Genomic DNA, 12417 nt, shown 5'->3' on the forward strand with positions numbered 1-12417 from the left:
AGCAAAACGAGACTAGTTAAAAATATATTTTTGGCCACTTATTTTACTTTCACATAATTGCTTGAGGACAAACAAAATGTTGTTTGGGGGTGGTTTGATAAGAGCCCAAAACTGTAGTTTAAACCTTTTAATAGTATTTCTATTTAGCCATTTATGTTATTAATAATATAGGTTTATCACTAATTACGTGTTTTTGAGTATTTCAGGCTTCAGAGTTGAATAAATGTAAATTCGTTACTAATTAGGAGCTAAAAGGAGCTAAAGTGATTGCTATGAAAGTTCTATGAAGAAAGCCGAAGTTTCATGGAGAAAAAGCCCTTAAAAAGCCCAAGTCAAAACTGTTAAGTGAAAGTCAAACCGGATTAGAAAGTTGAAGAAAAGTCAACAGAACTTCAAAAGGCCATATCTTTGGACTCAGACCTCGGATTTGGGCCCATTTTATATCAAAATGACCGGTTCAGAAAGATTTTTCAATGGTCCAGGCCTTGACTCGATCAGAGTAGTATAAGTTGGTGAAAATGCATGCTACAGTAACACGACCAGAATTGGAAGTCTTGGATTCAACAAATTGGGTTTTGGATTTAATTTATGGGTCTATAACCTAGCCTAAAAGCCCATGCACGAAATTGTAAACCTAACCCTCTCCTATATAAAGAGGGTTAAGATAAAACAAAACTTGGCTGCTCCCCTCTTAGTTTAATTAAATTAGCTATCTCTCTCTCTCTTTAGTATAACCTAATTTATGTTTTCTTTAGCCTAGTCACCATTACTTCAATCCAATTCAAGTTATTATTATGACTTCTTTTTATTGCTTTAGTTTAATTATTTCAATGATATTAGACTAATCCCCATTAGAGGGAGTGATTATGAAGCCTAATGAGAAATAGATTGCTTAGTAGAATTATTTAATTGTGTATATATTCAATGAGTTTAGTTTATTGTATGACTTCCAAAATAAGCATATAGTAAATTAAACTAGGGATTATTATAATTAAGTCGAGAGACTTGGTTGTAATAATCCTACATACTAGTAATAATGACTATAGAAATGTAGGTTGTTGCTAGGGATGATAAAGGTTGATGCTTTAAGTTGAATCATTGCGTGAAAACCTAAATATGATCTCTTTTCAATGAATAATTCGATTGCTATATGAAACTAATTATTAGGTGGATTGATTACTCTTCTCTATACTTTCTCTTCCATCAAAACCCTATTTCTATTAGTTTAGTTAATTTAGATATATTTGAATCCATAATATAATCGTATAATAGAAATCTCTCAACATAAAATTACTCTCACCATTGTTTCTTTGTGTTTAATTAATTGGATTCTATTTAGTCTTGATAGATTAAGAGTGGAATAATTCCGTACTCTATATATTGTATGAATATACATGTGAGAGTAGGAAATAAATAATTGATACCGTAAGAATAAAGTTAGAGTAATCTAGTTGGGTTTCTACGGGTTATCAATGACCCAAAGTTTGTTTATATAGGGGCTGATTTAGACTCCACGCTCAAGGAGCAACTTGTCAAATTCCTATCTCTCAATAAAGATGTTTTTGCTTGGTCGTATATCGATATGCCAGGAATCAACCCTCAGGTCGCTTGCCACAAGCTAAATGTAGATCCAACTGTCAAGCCTATCAAATAATGACCAAGGAAATTAGCACTCAAATTTCAAAAGGCCATCAATGAAGAGATAGAAAAGCTCAAAAATGTGGAATTCATCAGAGAGGTGGAATATCTGACCTGGCTAGCTAACATTGTAGCCGTGCCAAAGAAGAATGGTCAGGTACGACTTTGCATAAACTTCACCAACATTAACAAGCACTGCCCAAAGGACAGTTTCCCCCTACCAAGAATCGACATACTGGTAGATCAAACCTATGGTCACGAGCTTTTATCATTTATGGACGTATACAACGGATATAATCAGATACCAATAGCAGAGGAAGATCAGGAAAAAACGTCTTCATCACCGAGCAAGGAACGTTCTATTACAACATCCTACCATTCGGCTTGAAGAACGCCGGTGCGACCTACCAAAGATTGGTCACCAAAATATTCAAAGACTTACTCGGTGACACCATGGAAGTCTACATAGATGACATGGTGGTTAATAGCGAGAAGGCGGCCGATCACATTTCTCATCTACAAGAAGCCTTTGAAAGGTTATGCCAAAACAAGATGAAGCTCAACCCAGCCAAATGCTTATTCGGAGTAGCCTAAAGGAAGTTCTTAGGTTACCTCGTTTCATAAAGACGCATTGAAGCAAACCCAGAACAGATACGAGCTCTCTTTGACATGCCATAGCCAACTACAAAGCAACAAATCCACAAGTTATCTGGGATGGTTTCAGCCCTCAACAGATTCATCTCACGGGCATCTGATAAGTGCAGACCATTCCTGCAAATACTCAAAAAAGGCGCAACATTCATATAGACAGACGAATGCCAAAAAGCTTTCAACGACCTGAAAGTGTATTTATCAACTCCACCCGTCCTGTCCAAACCAGAAGAAGGAGGAACGTTGGGACATTATCTTGCAACTACTGATTTTGCAATCAGCTCGGTCCTCTTTCGCGAAAATGAGGGAATCGAAAAGCCTGTCTACTTCACAAGCAAGACATTGGCCGATGCAGAGAAATATTACTCCGCAATGGAGAAAACAATGTTGTCTCTGTTATACTCAGCTAAGAAATTCCGTCCTTACTTTCAAGCCCACAGCATAAAGGTAATAAGCGATGTACCCATCAAGCAAGTTTTGTGTTCCAACAACAAAACGGCTCGAATGGCCAAATAGGTTGAAGAGCACCACATCGAGTTCGTTCCCAGAACATCTCGCAAAGGACAGGTCGTTGCTGACTTCCTTGCGGATTTCCCCGTCGAAGACGCACTACACCATATGGATTGATTTGTAACGGATATGCATCCGTCACTAAAAATATTAGTAACGGTTATCTTGTGTTGACACAAAAGCGTGACAATCGACAGTAACAGATATTAGTCACGTTTATTTTTCGTTACTAAAATTAGTCACGGATAATATACGTTACTGAAATTAATTTCAGTGACATATAAAAACCGTTACAATTCATTTCCAACGTTTCTTAATTTCGCCCAACATTTGTTTGCAACTGATAAAGTGTTGGTATTTTCCATTTCTGACATTTACTAACCGTTACTAATTTTCCATTACTAACGGTTACTTATCCGTTACTTATTATTTACATTCCTAACGATTTCCTATCCGTTACTAATTATTTCTCATTTATTAAAAAAAATGGTTTTTCTGGCCCTTTTATATGTGGGGCCACCTGCACCCTTTTCAGTTTACAATATATCAATTAAATTCTTCCATTCATCAATAACTTGATCTAACAATTAAATTCTTTCTATTCATCCACAACGAAAAGTAATGAAGAACAACATAGATGTTCTAAACACCCCGCCCTGCCAACCAAGTAAAATAGCAAAGTTTACACAGAGGGACATTTTGTGGCGAAGTTAGTTCCCTATGTGCTGATATTATTGCACCTGGATTTGAAAGTGGTGGCACACTTCAAAGGTATACTTCTCCATTACTATATCCAGCAACGACTTTACTTCCAAAGGGGCATGCCCAACATGAAGAAGTAACTTTCTTTGTTTCATTCGATTATGACAGCATGTTTCCACCCATAAGAAGAATTCCCTTACTTTCTTCAAGTCCCCATAATACAATAAGACCATCTCAGAAAATTATAAGTACCCTACATAGAAACAAGAGTCACAAAACAATATAGGAGATCATAGATTTAACCAAACTTTGGATGTTGACTACTAACTAACTAGTGCTTACGGGAGAAAACCTTATGCATCTCAAATAAAGAAGTCTATCTTCTAACTGTTTATGTAAATCCCAGAGATTACCTCTGAATCTCAGCCATTGGTTGTGGCATTATGGACAAGATTGCATTGTCACCAGCGACTTCAGTTGCATTCCCTAGAGAAACACAGTAAATTTAATTTATTTGCACATAAGAAAGAAAACTCCTTAAGTTAAACTGAAATCAAGTGTCACACTAGATTCATAGATATTCAATGTAGCTCCAGTCAATCTCCTCCTTTGTGTACACCTCCTGCTCCATTTTAAAATTGAGAACCCTGCAATTAAAAAACAATAATCACAAGAATTTACTTTGGGCAATGCCAATCAAGAAAAATATCATGTGCTAGTAAACATCTCCATGCTTTGAGTAACACTATTTTCTAATTGGTATACGCTTTGGGTGGTAAATTATTTAATTCTAAAAGCATTTGAAGGTGCATTTTGTGTTCGTACTAAAGGATAAAAGATGAACAACAGAGCAGCAAACTCTAAGCACCATAAAAACATGAAAAGCATGCTCCTTAGACTTTAATAGTTATGAAAGACTGAAATAAATGGTACAACAGTACCTTTGATCTGGTTGAGACAAGTAAGCCAACATCACTAGAACATCTGACAAGAAATTGATTTGGTTGTGATGATGCTTGGCAGATAGACAGGTTTTAAAAAAGAAATTGATGGCTCTAACTTACAGTGTCAATAAAGTTTGAACCTAACTATACCCCTCCAATTACATAAATTGATTCACCGATCACAACCGCTTCCAAAGAGATACCCTTGGTTGATGCATCGAATCACCATCGTCCAAGAGCCAAAGCGAGGATCCAATACCTCGACCTCAAACATTTCTAGTTCCGTCAAAACCCCCAAAGGCATATCTGCAGTGCAAATTGTTCATCATATAATCGTCGATTCTCGTATATATTATATGGTCCCTAGGCAGCCAAAGCCTATGAAAATATTGTAAATGTATGCGTTTAAATACTTGTAAACATAACAAGCAATATAATCATAGCCATGTTCATCGATATTTGGACTTTAATCAATACAATCTGCCCAAAGATACACTATGCTGAATTACAATTGTCCGACAGCTGAAATTACGCCATTGTGCACAACTGCAAACCAAGGTCATAATATAACTATAACAAAGAGGACATGCAAACCAATACTTAACATATTTATCTAATTAAGGAACTTACATCTTTTCATTAAAAGCAGCCACGGAATGGCCTCCCCTGCTTGTCTTCATACTAGGAACACTCTCCCAAGAAATTGTCGGGGATCAAACCTTTCAGCTGAACTGTGACAGTAGAAGGCAGAAGAATAAAGCTCTATGTCTCTGTACTAAGATTGCATACTCTTTTCTATCTTTTGCACCACGAATAACTGCAAGAATAAAGGAAGGAAATTTATGGCGACAATAGCAAATGAGAAATGGAATGTCCCATTCGGCAATTACAAAACATTTGAACGATGCAAACTACAGGAATGCTAATAGAAAAGAGTGTAAAAAGCTATGATCAAGTAAGGTACATAAAATGTCTCACCTGATTGATCTAGCTTGATTTTCTGAAAACTCTCGATCCATTGGATTGGGTCCAACGGCAATGGCCCGAATTAGTGGGTTGTAGAATTGGCATAATGTAGCACTTCTACGCCAATGATACTACTATTTGATTGTGTTGGATTTGCTACCATAAAGTAGTCCATAGTGTCGAAGTTGATTGGCTCATGGTGTGACAAGAACGGAATAAGATCGCCAATATGTACATCTAAGGAGTCCAAAGTGATCTGATTAGTGTAAGATCACTCAATTTCAACCAACACCATATGATGGTCCTGAATTCTGAAATTGAAACTCATCGAGGTACCCACATTCGATATTCTCAATCGGTACATTTTTCCTATGTGACAAAATCAAATCCATCAAAATGAGCAAATTGATCAAGTATTTTGGGGAGTCTAACAGGCAATTGATATTGAACTGATGGTGAAAATTGTATCTGACCTTATGTAACGTTAAACAACTCATGCCGATCATTAAATTTGTCCAAGTCTTCAGCTCATTTTCCGTTCATAAGGAGGGCAGTAGGGTAGAGCTCATCATAATCGACTTGGCGGGTAAACGCCCCTCAAAACTCTGGTAAAATAGTATAAACAAAAATTTGAGTTAAATTTTACCAAGTTCACATTAAAATCAAATTCATACGTGAAAGTGTACATTAACAATATTTTTTGTAGTAAAAATGAGATCACACTAATGAGGGAGTTCTGGGTAACCATTTTTCAGTAGAATTGCTCATGCCTTGGTTTAGTTGGGTGGGTGGGTTGTAACAATAAAGTCTGAGCCCAACAAATTAGATAAAATTTAGCCCAAATCCGCTTACTGGTTATTTCACAGTTTGTTCATTGGTTTTCGTTGAACAAATGCATGCTTAACACTCTTAGAAGTTAGAATAACAAGAAGATTAAAAGAAGAAAGAGTAAAAGTGTAAGAAATTACCTTGTAGTCATAGGAATACCAATCACCAATGAGAAGATCAAATTCAGCTTCTGGCTTGTTGAAGGGTACTAGGATGACGTTTCGGTTGTTGACCTTTAAAGGCCCAAAACCTCCAGTGGCCTTTTGGAAATTTAGTGTGGGAAAGTAGAAGAAGCTACCTATCTGGTCCTTGGTTTGGAACACATAGGTCCAGTTCTTACCAGGCTGGATACACATGATTCACCTTAGGCTTTCCGTCTTACTCCTTCAATTATATATAAATAATCTTTTAAGTGGGATTTCATTTTGAAAACAAGTTATTAACAAGTAAACCAGATCAGAAAGTACAAAAAGGCAAACCTTGTCTGAAGATATGCATTCCAACTCAAACTAACTAAGTCCTACCTCTGTAGCTTGACTGCGAAGAATGACGGGCAAGCTAGATGTCTCATAAGCACATACTAGAGTCTCGTCTAAGTCCAGAACGAGCTGCAGGGCAAGGAGCACTCATAAGTATCTATACACTTAAAAAATTGGGTAGCTGTGAAGAACAAGCGAAAGAGACATATATTCTCACAAAACACACAAAACACTAGCGAAAGAGAGAGAAAGTAGTTTCCTGAAAAATATATTCTCATTAATCATCGTTCGCAGTCATCACATCTCTCTAGATCGATCTAAAAAATGGCGTTGGCATTCGATGAGTACGGTCGTCCGTTTATTATAGTAAGAGATCAAGAACAGGAGACTAGATTACGAGGAATCGATGCTCAGAAATCACACATCTCTGCTGGTAAAGTTGTTGCTAGGATTCTTCGTACTTCTCTTGGTCCTAAAGGCATGGATAAAAAATGCTTCAAGAGAAGGAATGTCATGCAACTAAAAGTTTCATACTTTACGTCTAAAACTGTAAGTCTACAAGATAAACCTGTAAAAGTTTTACAGTGTCATGCAATTAAAACTGAAACAAATTAGAACTTCAGTTCAAAAAAAAAGAAAAAAAGAGAAGGAATGTCACCTGCTAGCATTGTACAGAGAGACAGTAACACAGCCACTACCCTTCAATGCCTACACTCAAGTTCATCAAATACATCTCAGATATAGTAATTAAAAGCCGATATGCTGAATAAAAACCAATAAAATCAGACAAGGCATGTTTACCTTTGCAAAGTGACCAACACTAAAAGCTTTCTTGAAATGGATCGCTAGCCCAACATATTGTATACACGTCTACCTTTGTACAAAAAGAGACTTCCAAGAGACCCCCTTCTTCCTCCTCCTTTATTCGGGCTGGGAACCGGCAATGCAAAGACTTTCACAAGTTTGCATTGGCGGAGTTAAAAAGGGGTTAGAATACTCACAAACCTGCAAAACAAACAAGCATATATATAATACATTCAACAATAGCAAAGCTTACACATATATATCCAAAATGGTTCAGCAAGTTACAACTATAACCTTTATACAATATGCCCAAAAAGATTACCAAATTACAAGAACATTAACCGTACTTAATGCTTCTGTGAGCACATATGTCCAAAAAGATTACAAAATTACAACTAAAACATTAACCATACTTACTGTTTCTGTCAGCCCATATGTCCAAAAAAATTTGCTAAACAATATGTCCACAAAGATTAGCACTAATCAATTATTCTTAATCATATTTCAACCGTCCATCAGCCCAAATCAACCACCCTCCAGCAACAAAACCATGAAGGGTTTTATTTCCATACTGGGGACCATCATAGACTAACGCATCACCCACGCACTTCATCAATATTAATCTTTTTCTCACCTCTAAGCACTTTTCTGCCATGACAAATATCTTTGTGAATAGGATCGGTCACCACAAACCCCTTGGCTACTTCATTACCTTCTCTGTCCAATAAGGTAACTCTAGGCTTGTCAGACAATCCTACATGAGCACTTGTTGCCTCAAATGGAGAAGCCAAGTTTTGATGAGAACTTGGAGATAGATGATGAGGTGAGTTTGAACCATTAGGTGCATTCATCGTAGACTGTGGGGGGACAATTCCCGGTGCAATGTGAGTTTGTGATAATAGAAAACACATGTATAAGGAAAAATACAAGTTATACGTATGCCTAATTATAGAAATTACAAACTCACCATCAACAAGTTAGTTAAATTGGCTAGGAAGCTTTAACCAGCCAACTCTTTTTCTCGATTTGGGACTAGCACTAGTAGATGACGCCAATGCTTTGTTGAGTAAGTATTCACCAACCGCAAAGATGTTCAACTTGTTTCGTGAGATTTGAGAGCCAACAAAGACGAAAGTACGCCCTTTATTGTCCTTCCCAAAGATTTCAACTAATACATCGCCTTCAAGGTCTATGATCTCGTCAATATCATTCTCTCCCCTACGCTTGCTTCAAGTAGCTCTCCTTTCTTTACGAGCCTTCACTTGTTCTGAAACAACAAGCATAACCAAATAAAGACACTCATGTATATATACATTTTGGGAGTAAAGATTCACCAAGCGATACATGATTAAATCCAAGAATTTATACTATGGTCCTCAACACATTTAAATGTAACAAGTATAAATACTTACATATGCTACACGAGCACTCTCCAAAATAGATCCATCACGACTTTCGGACTGTTAGCCAATCGTCCTCTCTACGGACTTTGACATTAGGATTCTTTTGTTTCTACACAAAAGAATATCAAATGTTACTATAGACCACTTCCAATAATAAAGATATTGAGATAGCGGTACACCTTCTTGTAACGATTTGGGCATATTTTTGTCGCCAAAAGAGTATGACCAATGGTGTTCTTTTTCCTATTTGCTGCATTTATTGCATTCCTTCGTACGACTTCAGGTCTAAATTCACGGGTCACAAACTCGGCCCAAAATGTTGGATTCATACCATCAGGACATGCGGCAATAGCAGCTTCCTTGTTTAAGGCTTTCTTTATGATATGTTTTCGGTAGTTGCATTTTGCTGTCCTGAATTTACAGGAAAACTCCCTCTGAAGATTTTTATAAGCCAAAGCCAAGGGCACATCATATTCAAACTCACCCTATCAAGAATTATAAAGGTTAGAAATTCATTTTTGGTAAAGTTTAAATGATAACATTATCAACAAGAATAGAATGTTACCGCCAAAGCATCCCACACTGCATCCTTAAAGGTTTGTTTCACAAGCCTCCAATCCTTGTAATTCAAAAGGGATGGTTACTTTCGAATAATAAAATGCCCCAAGCGGGTTGCCCATTTTAAGCCCCATAAGGACCAACAAAGCGGTGCCCTTACTAGACACCAAGACAAGCATCTTAGCATTAAGAGGATGAAGGTCGCCCGGATGATTCGGATGTTCATCTGGGGGGTGTTGCTTCACCATATGGGGTGTTGCTTGACGATGGGGGTGGCTGGCAAGGCACTAGGGCCTGAAGATTGACCACTTGATTCCATTAAACTATCCCGCAAATAGTGACAACTGAATGCATATAGTAGGTACTGCATATGTTAATCTTTAAGTGAAATGACTACACTTAAAAGCGTAAAACAAATCGCGATTCAACTTTGAGGCACAACCATCAAATTACAGCATACAATTATCAAACTTGCAGCACAAAATCATATAATTCACGCAATATAAAACTATACACAAATAGATGCATCCATAGCAAAAAGTTATATTAGACATTAAGTTAACGTCGTCTTTCTAGCAAGGGTTTCAAATTGGGTTGGTCTTCAAGAGTAGATTGGAAGTCAGTTGGTACATCTAGCTCATCCACTCGACAAGTCAATCGCCTTGGAGAATGTATAACCACCGACCAATCAGGATGTTTCAAATCTTGTGAATAAAACACTTGATATGCCTCTCGAGCAAGAATAGCTGGCTCATCCAAAAAGTTACTTGAACTTTTCAGTTTGTTGAGGTTGACCATCACCAAGCCCGAGTCTGGACAGATTTTACAGCCATTAGTCTTGTCCTCCACCCTCACCCAATCACAATAAAAGACCACCTCTTGAAAGTCGATATAGTCTACCTCAATTATCTGTTTAATGACCCCGTACCACATCGTTGTCGATCAATAGGATTCTTATCTTTCCTACTTGCGAAAAAGAAGTAATGCCCTTATAAAAAAACACCCATCGTCTTGGGTGGTAACAAAGATCATCATGAGACTTGGAAGAGAAAACAAAGCCATTGACGGTACTTCTTGTATGTCTTAGCTTTAGTTGGCCCTTTGACTAAATGCCATAACATAGAATTCGTGGCATCGTCCTCCAACAACTATAACAGTACACAAGAAAACAATTTAAAAACATCACTAGTAAGTGAACTATCATAGTATTTCTAAATTATATTGTTTTTGTAAGAATTAATACCTTTTTATATAACCAATCAATGAAATTTGTTTGTATCTCTACTTCTATTTTTGCAATCCCTTTTCCTTTAGCACGTGAACCAGATTGCAACGAGTCACAATACTCACTGCATTTTATTCATTCAAGCTTTAATATAAGTATATCTACATAATAACACAACATGTTCCATACCTACATAGTCAAGAATTCAGACCTGTAAAATGTATCGCGTTCTTCGACTTCAAGTCGAAAAAGCACCCATCGACGTATCTGTACAAATTGATGAGGGGATAATGACACATCCTTACCATCTAGCATAGGCCCTTCATCACTATACTCGCCATTTTCATCTAAAAAGACTTCTTGACTATATTTGTGATTACCGGCTCGTGGATTGGACATGTACTCCATGGCATACCTAACGGATTCAGCAACAAGATAGGATTCTGCAATAGAGCCTTCAACATATCGTTTGTTGCTAGGAATGTCTTTACACTCTTTCATCGACCTAATGGAATGAAATATTCCAAACTTGCATATGTAAATTTTAAGTTCAAATACACGTCAAATAAAGTCAAAGACAATTGAAATAAAAGTGATTTACCGTTCGAATGGATACATCCACCGATCTTGGGTAGGTCCACAAAACAATGCCTCATCTGCTAGATGCACCATAAGGTGGATGCTTATATCAAAAAAGGATGGTGGAAAGTGTTTCTCTAACACACACAATGCCTCGGCAACCATGTACTTAGCTTCTTGAATATCTTTTCTGATCAAGACCTTTGAACAGAGTAAATTAAAGAATAAGCTTATCTGGTATATAGCTTTCTTTAAATCGCGGTGTTTTGGGAAGGCATGTTAAAGCAATACAGGTAACAAGTACTCTATGATGACATGATAGTCATGTGACTTCATTGTTAGCAAACCGTGGATTTGAGACTAACAATGTTGCTTAAGTTAGAAGAAAAACCGAAGGGAGCTTTAAGTACTTCAAAGTTTTTAAGAAATTCATTTTCTCACTCTTATCCAAAACAAAAGAAGCATGTGGCTTAACCGTTCTCCGGTGTTCAAAATCAGTTTGCATCCATCGCCAGCGTGGTATGCCAAGAAGCTTCATATCCTCCCCGTGCATTTCACAGTATCTTTTGTTTTACTCAAGCAAAGGATCGTGTTTAGTAAATGTTCAGCAACATTCTTCTCGGTATGCATCACATCAATAACATGGCAGACTTCGTGGTCTATCCAGTACCCCATACCAAAAAAGATAGACTTCTTATACCATGCCGCAGTAACTTCACCACCATCACCAGCATCATCGACATTCACATCGGCTCTTTTTCTCTTGCCATCACTGTCTTTCCAAGTTACAAAGTTGATACGATCTAAATGTTGTAGAAGTTTTTCCCCTTTTAGCGGTTCTGGAAGAAGATTATCTTCTACTGTCTTGATCCCCAAGTACTTCCCATCTCTAAACGGGTGATCACTTCTAAGAAACTACCGATAGTTAGTATAAACAATTTTTTCTTGGCGGCGGGTAGATGAAGAGATGGAGTGTTGTCACCACATCGTGGACAAGCTTTGTATCCATGGGTTACACAACCGGATAAGTTCCCAAAAGCAGGGAAGTCATGAATCCCCACATCAACATAGCTCGGTGTGAAATGTTCCTTTTTATACATGTCATAAGCGGGCACTCCATGATCCCACAA

The 12417-nt window shown here is 37.3% G+C and overlaps 1 long non-coding RNA gene across 1 annotated transcript; it reads right to left on the bottom strand.

Annotated features, from left to right (window-relative positions):
- Window positions 1-3459: 3459 nt before the first annotated feature.
- On the bottom strand, window positions 3460-4144 carry LOC147504840 (uncharacterized). Its single transcript, XR_015220468.1, has 3 exons — window positions 4068-4144; window positions 3915-3987; window positions 3460-3754 (listed from the first exon to the last, which is right to left on the bottom strand). It is a non-coding gene; the product is annotated as an uncharacterized LOC147504840 (long non-coding RNA).
- Window positions 4145-12417: the final 8273 nt, after the last annotated feature.

Source organism: Coptis chinensis, chromosome 4 (genome assembly GCF_015680905.1).
Source record: "Coptis chinensis isolate HL-2020 chromosome 4, ASM1568090v1, whole genome shotgun sequence".
NCBI classification, from domain to species: Eukaryota; Viridiplantae; Streptophyta; class Magnoliopsida; order Ranunculales; family Ranunculaceae; genus Coptis; species Coptis chinensis.